The sequence below is a fragment of the Pleurodeles waltl genome, chromosome 4_1, assembly GCF_031143425.1.
Source record: "Pleurodeles waltl isolate 20211129_DDA chromosome 4_1, aPleWal1.hap1.20221129, whole genome shotgun sequence".
NCBI lineage: Eukaryota > Metazoa > Chordata > Amphibia > Caudata > Salamandridae > Pleurodeles > Pleurodeles waltl.
The window spans coordinates 906,539,640-906,554,436 of record NC_090442.1 but is presented as its reverse complement, the minus strand read 5'-3'; the positions used below and the strand labels follow the sequence as shown (position 1 = coordinate 906,554,436).

The 14,797-nt window shown below is 50.0% G+C and overlaps 1 non-coding gene across 1 annotated transcript; it reads right to left on the bottom strand.

Annotated features, from left to right (window-relative positions):
• Positions 1-3,887: 3,887 nt before the first annotated feature.
• TRNAS-GCU (transfer RNA serine (anticodon GCU)) lies at positions 3,888-3,969 on the bottom strand. The gene has a single exon. It is a non-coding gene; the product is annotated as a tRNA-Ser (tRNA).
• Positions 3,970-14,797: the final 10,828 nt, after the last annotated feature.

Sequence of the window (14,797 nt, the reverse complement as noted above, 5' to 3'; positions counted from 1 at the left end):
TCTCACAGGCCACGTAATATGTTTTTGTTGTTTTGTTATTATTTATGTTTTTACTGAGATGGTAACTTCACTAAATGTCATTTTTACAGTTACAGCAACGTCTAGATTATGATCTTGGAGATCATTCCTCCTACTATATTGTGGGGACAACTTTAATTAACAACACCATCACCCTGACGAAGAAGCACCTCAATTCTTCTCATACCTACCTACTGCAGCAATGCTGCTAAATTTGTGATGAACTGTATAATAAGAAAATATCACACAGTAGCTTTTTTCTTATGCTCTTAGGTCTGGGAGACTGAAGTAATTTAGAGTTATGATAAGTATGAAATTAGAGGTCATGTGTCCTTACTTAGCATTGGCTCATTCAGGGTGACGGTTACAGTGCATAGGTGAGCTGACAAGTCAGTGTTTCTGTAAACAAGAAAGCCAACTAGGCTGTGCAAAGGACTAGTTAACAAGCAGAGTCTAGTGCAGATTCTGATTGCTGGCTATAGTTTGTGGTGTCTCTTGTTATTCCTACATCTCCCCACTTGGATTGTTTTTCTATGCAAACCAGCAATATTTCCTTCTGAAGGCCAATATTTTCTTCACAGTGCTAGTTGGAACAGGAATTACATGTGCCTTTTTTTGGAGTTATAGTTATCACCATTTCCTACTCATCCTTGGATATTTGGGTGGTTTACGCTTATTTTGATGTGGAGCTGATACCTCTTACTTTGAAATTTATTACCCAATCTTTGGCTGGGTATTCTGGTTGTACTGATTTCACGGTGAGCTGTCCGGTTGTGCTGGTGAATGTGAGGGTGGTTTCGATATAGTTATGCGACACAGTAAGGACACAATACGTCTGCTGCTAAAAGTGGAGGTGACATTTGGGGGGGCAGTGAATAGTTTGTGAACATAAATGCAGAGCCCCAACATGTTTCCCATGGCCCTATTTCTGCATATCAAGATTGCCATAACCTTTCTCTTTCACTAATCTACACTTGCCTATTTGTGAAGATTTTTTTCGTCTCCTTTTCCAACTTCATCTTTGTTTTCTTATCTCTATTTCTCCTTTCTTCCTTTTCTGCCTTTCTATCTTTCACTGGGTCATGGTCTGTTGGTGAAAAATAAGCCCCAAACTCCTAAACTGAGTGCAGGTTCCCACCACAGACAAACTAAGTGGTGGTAGCTGGGGGGGAGGAGTGTTGGGGCAGATAGGGAATCTGTGTAAAAGCCCTGGAATGGATCCACTCCTTCCTCTCCGGGAGGACTCATAGGGTCAGACTCCCACCCTACACATCCAGACCCACAGGAGTCAACTGCGGAGTCCCCCAAGGATCCTCTTTGAGTCCAACTCTTTTCAACGTATATATGGCCCCAATCGTAGCCATCGTGAGAAGCCATGGAATGAACATTGTGTTGTATGCTGATGACACACAACTCATCTTCTCCCTTACCGAAGACCCAGACATGGCCAAAAGGAACTTCCACTCAGGAATGGAAGCCGTCGCCACCTGGATGTGAGAAAGCTGCCTCAAGCTCAACTCTGACAAGACCGAGCTCATCATCTTCGGAAACGCCACCTCAGCATGTAATGACCTCTGGTGGCACACATCCCTCAGCACCCCCCCACACCGAATGAGCACGCCTCCAACCGAGGCATCATCCTCTACTCCTCCCTATCCATGACCCGTCAGGTAAACTCAGTCTCCTCCTCCTGCTGGCACATACTCCGCAAACTTTAAAATGTCTTCAGGTGGATCCCAGCAGACTGCTGCAGGACAGTCTGCCACGCCTCAGTCAGAAGCAAGCTCGACTATGGCAATGCTCTCTATGCCGGCACCTTGGAGAGAAACATCCAAAAACTACAACTCATCCAGAATACCGCCGCTGGACTGATCCTGAACCTCCCACACCAAGAACATATCTCCCAACACCTGAGGACCCTTCAGGCTCCCGGTTGAGAAATGAACCTCCTTCAAGCTACTCACACACACTCCTACAAGGCCATACACAACGTCAGACCAGCCTACCTAAATCCCCTCGTCTCCTTCCACACCCCTGCCAGATACCTCCGCTCTGCCTAGCTGGCCCTGGTCACCATCCCCCGCATTTGTAAAACCACCGCAGGTGGATGATTCTTCACCTACATTGCAGCAAAGAGCTGGAACAACCTCCCCTTGCACCTCAGACAAAGCCCATCGCTTACTACCTTCAGGAAGTACCTCAAGACGTGGCTCTTCGGATGAAGCCCCCCCCCACCCCCCTCCAGCGCCTTGAGAACCTCAAGGGTGAGAAGCTGCACTTTATAAAAACGGATTGATTGATTGAAGGGTTAGCATACTTTGCATAGGCGTGAGGTCTCACCTCTGGAGAGCCAGACAGCTAATACAATCTCATCTGGATGGAAATGTGCTGCATATGGCATATTACACCTGGTGGGGTAGGTTGGCGCTAGAGCTAGCTTGTTAAATCCTTGGGTAAAGGAAGCCTTACACTAACAAAAGGCAACATTGTGTTATGTGTAGCTTACAAAAGCGTGAGTCTTCTGCCTAAACTGCCTAAACATAAAGTGTTTGTGTGTATGCTCGTAATGTTCTCAACTGTACTCATGATAGTCCCACTACACATATGTGTGAGGTCTCAAGATCTGATGTCACTTCCTGCAAAGTCATGGCTTCTGATGCCACTTTCTCTGATGTCACATATGATGTCACGTGCCAGGATTTCACTCATACTGCCTAACTTGTTTAGTCCCCCCACTTCTATTTTTAGGACTTGTGCCCTGTGCAACACTCTGCAGCAGGTGCTTTTAAATCGTGAGTTAGTGCTAAACACAGCGCCCCCTAAAGGTCAGTGCATCCCTTCCCCAAACATCCCAAGCGCCACCCCCGCCCGCCACCCATCCCCCTTCTCCACCCAGCACTGCCCTAAAGCCGGCCCCGGAGGCATGCTTTCACTCTTCATCTAAAATGCGAAACATGGTCAAATGGGCAGATCAGATTTCACTTTCATGGAAGGAAGACACAAATTATTTGTTTCTCCCTGTGCCTCGTTTTGCGTGTTTGTTAAGCCCATCTATCTTCAGCTGCTGGGATGTGGGGTTCGCTGCTATCTTTCCCTTTATCTTGTGATGAAACAGATAAATTTGGGAAAACGAAGTCGGAAAGTTACACGTTGGCAAAAAGTAAAAAATTAGGAATGTTATGCACGGACGATTCGACTCCTATAGATCACGAATGAACAACATGTAATTTATAGAAAATGTCCCTATTGAAGAAGATGGATTCGTTATACCATAGCAGGTGCACGAATATTACGACTTGCTGAAAGTAATATACATTTATTGTGCTGGAAGTATATCAGAGTAAGTAAAAACCATTCACATATGGAGTACAAAATTATCTTAAAAGCGGAGCAAGGGGATTCGAACCCACGCCCCGAAAAGACTTGATTGTTAATACAATTATTTAGGGCGCTCGTCCACTCTAACACAGATAGAACCGTCACTTATCTGAAAATAGACAGCATGTGTCACATCTCATGATTTGGATGGAGTTTTGCTTCTATATTCCTTTTCACATTGTGCTGAAACACTTAAATTGGTAATATAAAATAATAAACTTTGACAAAAAAGAACAACGCTAGGCAACTAAGAATCGTCTTCTGTCTGTCAACAATGAGTAAATGTTGTATTCATTTATAGGAAACGTCCTTAATGAAGAAGATGAACTTGTCACACTAATGCCACAGCAGGCTCGCGAATGCAACGTAATTTCCAATTGTAACCAAAAATCAACAATTATAATGCTGGGATATATTGGTGTAATGCTCCTTGGTCTCTCTTGTTCAGACCAAAGGCAAAGCCTAAGTAACTACGAAACAGATCGGGGAACCGACGAAGGTGGGATTCGAACCCACGCGTGCAGAGCACAATGGATTAGCAGTCCATGGCCTTAACCACTCGGCCACTTCGTCAGATGACAATTGAACGTGCACCTTTAAATACCAATATATCTCACAGGCCACGTAATATGTTTTTGTTGTTTTGTTATTATTTATGTTTTTACTGAGATGGTAACTTCACTAAATGTCATTTTTACAGTTACAGCAACGTCTAGATTATGATCTTGGAGATCATTCCTCCTACTATATTGTGGGGACAACTTTAATTAACAACACCATCACCCTGACGAAGAAGCATCTCAATTCTTCTCATACCTACCTACTGCAGCAATGCTGCTAAATTTGTGATGAACTGTATAATAAGAAAATATCACACAGTAGCTTTTTTCTTATGCTCTTAGGTCTGGGAGACTGAAGTAATTTAGAGTTATGATAAGTATGAAATTAGAGGTCATGTGTCCTTACTTAGCATTGGCTCATTCAGGGTGACGGTTACAGTGCATAGGTGAGCTGACAAGTCAGTGTTTCTGTAAACAAGAAAGCCAACTAGGCTGTGCAAAGGACTAGTTAACAAGCAGAGTCTAGTGCAGATTCTGATTGCTGGCTATAGTTTGTGGTGTCTCTTGTTATTCCTACATCTCCCCACTTGGATTGTTTTTCTATGCAAACCAGCAATATTTCCTTCTGAAGGCCAATATTTTCTTCACAGTGCTAGTTGGAACAGGAATTACATGTGCCTTTTTTTGGAGTTATAGTTATCACCATTTCCTACTCATCCTTGGATATTTGGGTGGTTTAGGCTTATTTTGATGTGGAGCTGATACCTCTTACTTTGAAATTTATTACCCAATCTTTGGCTGGGTATTCTGGTTGTACTGATTTCACGGTGAGCTGTCCGGTTGTGCTGGTGAATGTGAGGGTGGTTTCGATATAGTTATGCGACACAGTAAGGACACAATACGTCTGCTGCTAAAAGTGGAGGTGACATTTGGGGGGGCAGTGAATAGTTTGTGAACATAAATGCAGAGCCCCAACATGTTTCCCATGGCCCTATTTCTGCATATCAAGATTGCCATAACCTTTCTCTTTCACTAATCTACACTTGCCTATTTGTGAAGATTTTTTTCGTCTCCTTTTCCAACTTCATCTTTGTTTTCTTATCTCTATTTCTCCTTTCTTCCTTTTCTGCCTTTCTATCTTTCACTGGGTCATGGTCTGTTGGTGAAAAATAAGCCCCAAACTCCTAAACTGAGTGCAGGTTCCCACCACAGACAAACTAAGTGGTGGTAGCTGGGGGGGAGGAGTGTTGGGGGAGATAGGGAATCTGTGTAAAAGCCCTGGAATGGATCCACTCCTTCCTCTCCGGGAGGACTCATAGGGTCAGACTCCCACCCTACACATCCAGACCCACAGGAGTCAACTGTGGAGTCCCCCAAGGATCCTCTTTGAGTCCAACTCTTTTCAACGTAGATATGGCCCCAATCGTAGCCATCGTCAGAAGCCATGGAATGAACATTGTGTTGTATGCTGATGACACACAACTCATCTTCTCCCTTACCGAAGACCCAGACATGGCCAAAAGGAACTTCCACTCAGGAATGGAAGCCGTCGCCACCTGGATGTGAGAAAGCTGCCTCAAGCTCAACTCTGACAAGACCGAGCTCATCATCTTCGGAAACGCCACCTCAGCATGTAATGACCTCTGGTGGCACACATCCCTCAGCACCCCCCCACACCGAATGAGCACGCCTCCAACCGAGGCATCATCCTCTACTCCTCCCTATCCATGACCCGTCAGGTAAACTCAGTCTCCTCCTCCTGCTGGCACATACTCCGCAAACTTTAAAATGTCTTCAGGTGGATCCCAGCAGACTGCTGCAGGTCAGTCCGCCACGCCTCAGTCAGAAGCAAGCTCGACTATGGCAATGCTCTCTATGCCGGCACATTGGAGAGAAACATCCCAAAACTACAACTCATCCAGAATACCGCTGCTGGACTGATCCTGAACCTCCCACACCGAGAACAGATCTCCCAACACCTGAGGACCCTTCAGGCTCCCGGTTGAGAAATGAATCTCCTTCAAGCTACTCACCCACACCTACAAGGCCATACACAACGTCAGATCAGCCTACCTAAATCCCCGCGTCTCCTTCCACACCCCTGCCAGATACCTCCGCTCTGCCTAGCTGGCCCTGGTCACCATCCCCCGCATTTGTAAAACCACCGCAGGTGGATGATTCTTCACCTACATTGCAGCAAAGAGCTGGAACAACCTCCCCTTGCACCTCAGACAAAGCCCATCGCTTACTACCTTCAGGAAGTACCTCAAGACGTGGCTCTTCGGATGAAGCCCCCCCCACCCCCCTCCAGCGCCTTGAGAACCTCAAGGGTGAGTAGCTGCACTTTATAAAAACGGATTGATTGATTGAAGGGTTAGCATACTTTGCATAGGCGTGAGGTCTCACCTCTGGAGAGCCAGACAGCTAATACAATTTCATCTGGATGGAAATGTGCTGCATATGGCATATTACACCTGGTGGGGTAGGTTGGCGCTAGAGCTAGCTTGGTAAATCCTTGGGTAAAGGAAGCCTTACACTAACAAAAGGCAACATTGTGTTATGTGTAGCTTACAAAAGCGTGAGTCTTCTGCCTAAACTGCCTAAACATAAAGTGTTTGTGTATATCAAATCAAATCAAATCATTAGCATTTATAAAGCGCGCTACTCACCCGTGCGGGTCTCAAGGCTCTAGGGACAAAGGGGGTGGTTATCGCTGCTCGAACAGCCAGGTCTTTAGGAGTCTCCGGAAAGCGGAGTGGTCCTGGGTGGTCCTGAGGCTGGTGGGGAGGGAGTTCCAGGTCTTGGCCGCCAGGAAGGAGAAAGATCTCCCACCCGCCGTGGAGCGTCGGATGCGAGGGACGGCGGCGAGTGCGAGGCCAGAGGAGCGGAGGGGGCGGGTGGGGACGTAGAAGTTGAGGCGTCTGTTGAGGTATTCCGGTCCCTTGTCGTGGAGGGCTTTGTGTGTGTGGGTGAGAAGTCGGAAGGTGATCCTTTTGCTGACTGGGAGCCAATGCAGGTGTCTCAGGTGTGCGGAGATGTGGCTGTTGCGGGGTACGTCGAGGATGAGGCGGGCTGAGGCGTTTTGAATGCGTTGCAGGCGATTTTGGAGTTTGGCGGTGGTCCCAGCGTAGAGGGTGTTGCCGTAGTCCAGGCGGCTCGTGACGAGGGCGTGGGTCACGGTTTTTCTGGTGTCGGCGGGGATCCAGCGGAAGATCTTGCGGAGCATGCGGAGGGTGAGGAAGCAGGCGGAGGACACGGCGTTGACTTGCTTGGTCATGGTGAGAAGGGGGTCCAAGATGAAGCCGAGGTTGCGGGCGTGGTCTGCGGGGGTCGGTGCGGTGCCGAGGGCCGTGGGCCACCAGGAGTCGTCCCAGGCGGACGGGGTGTTGCCGAGGATGAGGACTTCAGTTTTTTCAGAGTTCAGCTTTAGGCGGCTGAGCCTCATCCAATCTGCGACGTCCTTCATACCCTCTTGTAGGTTGGTCTTGGCGCTGGCGGGGTCCTTGGTGAGGGAGAGTATAAGTTGGGTGTCGTCGGCGTAGGAGGTGATGATGATGTCGTGCTTGCGTACGATGTTAGCGAGGGGGCTCATGTAGACATTGAAGAGTGTCGGGCTGAGTGATGAGCCTTGAGGTACGCCGCAGATGATCTCAGTGGGTTCTGAGCGAAACGGAGGGAGGTAGACTCTTTGGGAGCGGTTTACGAGGAAGGAGGCGATCCAGTCCAGGGCCTGGTCTTGGATCCCGGTGGAGCGGAGGCGGGTGATTAGGGTGCGGTGACAGACGGTGTCAAAGGCAGCCGAGAGGTCGAGAAGAATGAGGGCGACTGTTTCACCGTTGTCCATCAGGGTTCTGATGTCGTCTGTGACTGAGATGAGGGCGGTTTCAGTGCTGTGGTTGGTTCGGAATCCGGTCTGTGAGGGGTCGAGCAGGTTGTTGTCTTCCAGGAAGGTGGTCAGCTGTTTGTTGACGGTCTTCTCTATTACTTTGGCTGGGAAAGGCAGAAGGGAGATGGGGCGGAAGTTTTTCAGGTCGCTCGGGTCAGCCGTAGGTTTCTTTAGTAGGGCGTTGACTTCGGCGTGTTTCCAGCATTCGGGGAAGGTAGCAGAAGAAAAAGAAGAGTTGATGACGGTCTGGAGGTGCGGGGCGATGACGTTGTCGGCTTTGTTAAAGATGAAGTGCGGGCAGGGGTCCGAAGGGGCGCCGGAGTGGATAGAGTTCATGATGGATTTGGTTTCTTCCGTGCTGATGTGGGTCCAGTTGTTGAGGGTGATGGTCGGGGATGTGGGTTCGGTGGTGTTAGGTTGGGTCTGGTGTCCGAAGCTGTCGTGGAGGTCGCTGATCTTGCGATGGAAGAAAGTGGCGAGGGATTCACATAGATCCTGTGACGGCGTTGGCGTTGGCGCTGGGGTTGGAGAACTCCTTGACGATGCTGAAGAGTTCTCTGCTGTTGTGGCTGTTTTTGTCCAGTCTGTCGGTGAAAAAATTCCTTTTGGCAGTGCGGATCAGGTGGTGGTGTTTGCGGGTAGCGTCTTGAGGGCGGTCATGTTGTCAGCGGTGCGGTCCTTGCGCCAGGCTTTCTCAAGTGCGCGACAAGTTTTCTTTGATTCTTTGAGGGTGTCAGAGAACCAGAGGGGTTTCTTGGTGTTGTTCTGTCGCTGCGAGCGTTTGAGGGGAGCAAGGTTGTCTGCGCAGTTGGAGATCCAGTTTGTGAGGTTGAGGGCTGCGACGTTGGGGTCGGTGGTGAGGGTGGGTTGGTTGGCGGCGAGTGCGGCGAAGAGTTGCTCTTCAGGGATCTTGTTCCACTGTCGGCGAGGGATGGGTTGAGTGCGGAGGTGGCGGGTCTCGCGTCGGAATGTGAAGTGGACGCAGCTGTGGTCGGTCCAATGAAGGGTGGAGGCGTGGCTGAAGAAGACGTGTTTGCTGGCGGAGAAGATAGGGTCGAGTGTGTGTCCGGCGATGTGGGTGGCAGTGTTCACCAGTTGTTTGAGGCCGAGGTTGGCGAGGTTGTCGAGCAGGGTGGTGGTGTTGGGGTCGTTGTTTTGTTCCAGATGGAAGTTGAGGTCGCCTAAGAGGATGTAGTCCGGTGAGGCGAGGGCGTGCGGGGAGATGAAGTCGGCGATGGTGTCGCTGAAAGGGGGGCGAGGTCCAGGAGGACGGTAGACGAGGGATCTTCTGAGGGTGGTCCTCGGGTCGGTGCGAATCTGAAAATGCAGGTGTTCAGCGGCAAGAGGGGAGTCTTCAGTGGAGGTGGTGACGCTGATGGAGTCTTTGAAGACGATGGCGATACCTCCTCCTACTTGGTTGGTGCGGTCTTTCCTGGAGATCTTGTAGCCTTCGGGGATGGCGGTGGCGATGTCTGGAGCAGAGGAGGCGTTCATCCAGGTCTCTGTGATGAAGGCGACGTCCGGTGCTGTGGAGTCTAGGAGGTCCCAGAGTTCAACGGCGTGTTTGTGAATGGAGCGAGCGTTGACTAGGATGCACTTGAGGTGGTTGATGGCGCGTGGGCTTGTGGTCGTAGTTGTTGCGTGGTGGAAGATGCGTTTGCAGGAGTTGCAGGCGAAGGGTCCATGGGTGCGTTTGGGGTGAGCTTGGAAGCAGGTGTTGGAGCGTCCTGGGTTGAGGGCATGGAGGGTGGTGGGGTCATAGCGGATCATCGGGGCTTGGGAGCGCTGGGGACCAGGGGTCATGACGCTGGGTGCGGGCCAGGCGCGGACGGGCGCAGACGGGCTTGCCTCTGGCGCGCCTCCGGCGCGCCAGCGGCGCACTCGCGCAGCGGCCGCCATATGAGGTAGGAGGGGGGGAGGGGTCAGCTGGGGGCGAATGGGAGCTGGGAGGCGGGGCGTGCAGGAGGTCGCGGCGGGAAAGCGCGAGGGAGGGGGGGACAGGTAGAGTGAGAAGAGCTGGGGGAGGGGGATTTAAGGGTGGAGAGGGGAGAGTGTTAGGAGGTTTAGGAGATTAGGGAGAAAGATAGGTGTAGGGTTGTGAAGATAGGGGAGGGGGGTTGTAGAGGTGGGTGAGGGTGAGAGGTAGAGTGAGGGGATAGGAATATAGGTAATAGAGGGGGTGGCGGGAGGGGGGGAGAGATAGAGAAATAGGTAGAGAGAAAAGGTAGATAGAGAAATCGATAGATAGGGAAAAAGATAGAGAGATAGGAAGATAGGAGGAGGTGGAGAGTGAGGGAGTTGGATAGTGGGATAGAGAGATGGAGAGATAGGTAGATAGGAGGAGTGAGGGAGGTAGAAAGCGAACGGGTTAGATAGGGGAGATAGAGGGGGGGATGCGAGTCGGGGAGGGGGATGAGGCAGGAGCAGGAGGGCAGGCGCGGGGAGAAGAGGACGGAGGAGGCAGAAGAGCCGAAGGCAGAAGACAAGAAGACAAGAAGAAAAGAAGAACAGAAGAAAAGAAGAACAGAAGAGCAGAAGACCGGAAGGACTGAAGACCGGAAGAGCAGAAGACCGGAAGAGCAGAAGACACACAGAAGAACACAGAAGAACACAGAAGAACAGAGAGGAGTACAGAAGAACAGAGAAGAATACAGAAGAACACAGAAGAAGACAGAGGAAGACAGAAGAACAGAGAAGAATACAGAAGAACACAGAGGGAGACAGAAGAACACCGAGGAAGACAGAAAAACACAGAGGAAGACAGAAGAAGACAGAGGAAGACAGAAGAAGACAGAGGAACACAGAAGAACACAGAAGAACACAGAAGAACACGGAGGGAGATACAAAAAATGAAGAAACAGAGTGCAGAATACCACAGCAGAAGATGAGGAAGAAGAGAAGAGGAGAGAAGACGGGGAGAAGAGGAGTACAGAAGAAGAATACAGACGAGGAGCGAGGAGAAAGAACAGAGAAGAAGGAAAGAGGAAAAGAAGCAGGAGCAGGAGAGAGGGTGAGGAGCGCGGGGCAGAACGAGGGGCTGGGAGGTGGGGGGTACTTACTGTGGGGTGGGTCTCAGGAACTCAGGAACCTGGAGGAGCTGCAGCGGCAGGGGGAGCGACCTACCCTTGGGTCAAGGGTCGCTACCACTGTCGCGCAGCGGCCGCCATATGAGGTAGGAGGGGGGGGAGGGGTCAGCTGGGGGCGAATGGGAGCTGGGGGGCGGGGGCGTGCAGGAGGTCGCGGCGGGAAAGCGCGAGGGAGGGGGGGGGACAGGTAGAGTGAGAAGAGCTGGGGGAGGGGGTTTAAGGGTGGAGGGGGGAGAGTGTTAGGAGGTTTAGGAGATTAGGGAGAAAGATAGGTGTAGGGTTGTGAAGATAGGGGAGGGGGGTTGTAGAGGTGGGTGAGGGTGAGAGGTAGAGTGAGGGGATAGGAAGATAGGTAATAGAGGGGGTGGCGGGAGGGGGGGAGAGATAGAGAAATAGGTAGAGAGAAAAGGTAGATAGAGAAATCGATAGATAGGGAAAAAGATAGAGAGATAGGAAGATAGGAGGAGGTGGAGAGTGAGGGAGTTGGATAGTGGGATAGAGAGATGGAGAGATAGGTAGATAGGAGGAGTGAGGGAGGTAGAAAGTGAACGGGTTAGCTAGGGGAGATAGAGGGGGGGATGCGAGTGGGGGAGGGGGATGAGGCAGGAGCAGGAGGGCAGGCGCGGGGAGAAGAGGACGGAGGAGGCAGAAGAGCCGAAGGCAGAAGACAAGAAGACAAGAAGAAAAGAAGAACAGAAGAAAAGAAGAACAGAAGAGCAGAAGACCGGAAGGACTGAAGACCGGAAGAGCAGAAGACCGGAAGAGCAGAAGACACACAGAAGAACACAGAAGAACACAGAAGAACAGAGAGGAGTACAGAAGAACAGAGAAGAATACAGAAGAACACAGAAGAAGACAGAGGAAGACAGAAGAACAGAGAAGAATACAGAAGAACACAGAGGGAGACAGAAGAACACCGAGGAAGACAGAAAAACACAGAGGAAGACAGAAGAAGACAGAGGAAGACAGAAGAAGACAGAGGAACACAGAAGAACACAGAAGAACACAGAAGAACACGGAGGGAGATACAAAAAATGAAGAAACAGAGTGCAGAATACCACAGCAGAAGATGAGGAAGAAGAGAAGAGGAGAGAAGACGGGGAGAAGAGGAGTACAGAAGAAGAATACAGACGAGGAGCGAGGAGAAAGAACAGAGAAGAAGGAAAGAGGAAAAGAAGCAGGAGCAGGAGAGAGGGTGAGTAGCGCGGGGCAGAACGAGGGGCTGGGAGGTGGGGGGTACTTACTGTGGGGTGGGTCTCAGGAACTCAGGAACCTGGAGGAGCTGCAGCGGCAGGGGGAGCGACCTACCCTTGGGTCAAGGGTCGCTACCACTGTCGCGCAGCGGCCGCCATATGAGGTAGGAGGGGGGGGAGGGGTCAGCTGGGGGCGAATGGGAGCTGGGGGGCGGGGGCGTGCAGGAGGTCGCGGCGGGAAAGCGCGAGGGAGGGGGGGGGACAGGTAGAGTGAGAAGAGCTGGGGGAGTGGGGTTTAAGGGTGGAGGGGGGAGAGTGTTAGGAGGTTTAGGAGATTAGGGAGAAAGATAGGTGTAGGGTTGTGAAGATAGGGGAGGGGGGTTGTAGAGGTGGGTGAGGGTGAGAGGTAGAGTGAGGGGATAGGAAGATAGGTAATAGAGGGGGTGGCGGGAGGGGGGGAGAGATAGAGAAATAGGTAGAGAGAAAAGGTAGATAGAGAAATCGATAGATAGGGAAAAAGATAGAGAGATAGGAAGATAGGAGGAGGTGGAGAGTGAGGGAGTTGGATAGTGGGATAGAGAGATGGAGAGATAGGTAGATAGGAGGAGTGAGGGAGGTAGAAAGTGAACGGGTTAGCTAGGGGAGATAGAGGGGGGGATGCGAGTGGGGGAGGGGGATGAGGCAGGAGCAGGAGGGCAGGCGCGGGGAGAAGAGGACGGAGGAGGCAGAAGAGCCGAAGGCAGAAGACAAGAAGACAAGAAGAAAAGAAGAACAGAAGAAAAGAAGAACAGAAGAGCAGAAGACCGGAAGGACTGAAGACCGGAAGAGCAGAAGACCGGAAGAGCAGAAGACACACAGAAGAACACAGAAGAACACAGAAGAACAGAGAGGAGTACAGAAGAACAGAGAAGAATACAGAAGAACACAGAAGAAGACAGAGGAAGACAGAAGAACAGAGAAGAATACAGAAGAACACAGAGGGAGACAGAAGAACACCGAGGAAGACAGAAAAACACAGAGGAAGACAGAAGAAGACAGAGGAAGACAGAAGAAGACAGAGGAACACAGAAGAACACAGAAGAACACAGAAGAACACGGAGGGAGATACAAAAAACGAAGAAACAGAGTGCAGAATACCACAGCAGAAGATGAGGAAGAAGAGAAGAGGAGAGAAGACGGGGAGAAGAGGAGTACCGAAGAAGAATACAGACGAGGAGCGAGGAGGAAGAACAGAGAAGAAGGAAAGAGGAAAAGAAGCAGGAGCAGGAGAGAGGGTGAGTAGCGCGGGGCAGAACGAGGGGCTGGGAGGTGGGGGGTACTTACTGTGGGGTGGGTCTCAGGAACTCAGGAACCTGGAGGAGCTGCAGCGGCAGAGGGAGCGACCTACCCTTGGGTCAAATGCTCGTAATGTTCTCAACTATACTCATGATAGTCCCACTACACATATGTGTGAGGTCTCAAGATCTGATGTCACTTCCTGCAAAGTCATGGCTTCTGATGCCACTTTCTCTGATGTCACATGTGATGTCACGTGCCAGGATTTCACTCATACTGCCTAACTTGTTTAGTCCCCCCACTTCTATTTTTAGGACTTGTGCCCTGTGCCTCACTCTGCAGCAGGTGCTTTTGAATCGTAAGTTAGTGCTAAACACAGCGCCCCCTAAAGGTCAGTGCATCCCTTCCCCAAACATCCCAAGCGCCACCCCCGCCCGCCACCCATCCCCCTTCTCCACCCAGCACTGCCCTAAAGCCGGCCTCGGAGGCATCTTTCACTCTTCATCTAAAATGCGAACCATGGTCAAATGGGCAGATCAGATTTCACTTTCATGGAAGGAAGGAAGACACAAATTATTTGTTTCTCCCTGTGCCTCGTTTTGCGTGTTTGTTAAGCCCATCTATCTTCAGCTGCTGGGATGTGGGTTTCGCTGCTATCTTTCCCTTTATCTTGTGATGAAACAGATAAATTGGGGAAAACGAAGTCGGAAAATTACACGTTGGCAAAAAGTAAAAAATTAGGAATGTTATGCACGGAAGATTCGACTCCTATAGATCACGAATGAGCAACATGTAATATATAGAAAACGTCCCTATTGAAGAAGATGGATTCGTTATACCATAGCAGGTGCTCGAATATTACGACTTGCTGAAAGTAATATACATTTATTGTGCTGGAAGTATATCAGAGTAAGTAAAAACCATTCAGATATGGAGTACAAAATTATCTTAAAAGCGGAGCTAGGGGATTCGAACCCACGCCCCGAAAATACTTGATTGTTAATACAATTATTTAGGGCGCTCGGCCACTCTAACACTGAGTTACAACGGCCACTTATCTGAAAATAGATAGCATGTGTCACATCTCATGATTTGGATGGAGTTTTGCTTCTATATTCCTTTTCACATTGTGCTGAAAGACTTAAATTGGTAATATAAAATAATACACTTTGACAAAAAAGAACAACGCTAGGTCTGTCAACAATGAGTAAATGTTGCCCTTAATGAAGAAGATGAACTTGTCACACTAATGCCACAGCAGGCTCGCGAATGCAACGTAATTTCCAATTGTAACCAGAAATCAACAATTATAATGCTGGGATATATTGGTGTAATGCTCCTTGGTCTCTCTTGTTCAGACCAAAGGCAAAGCCTAAGTAACTACGAAACAGATCGGGGAAC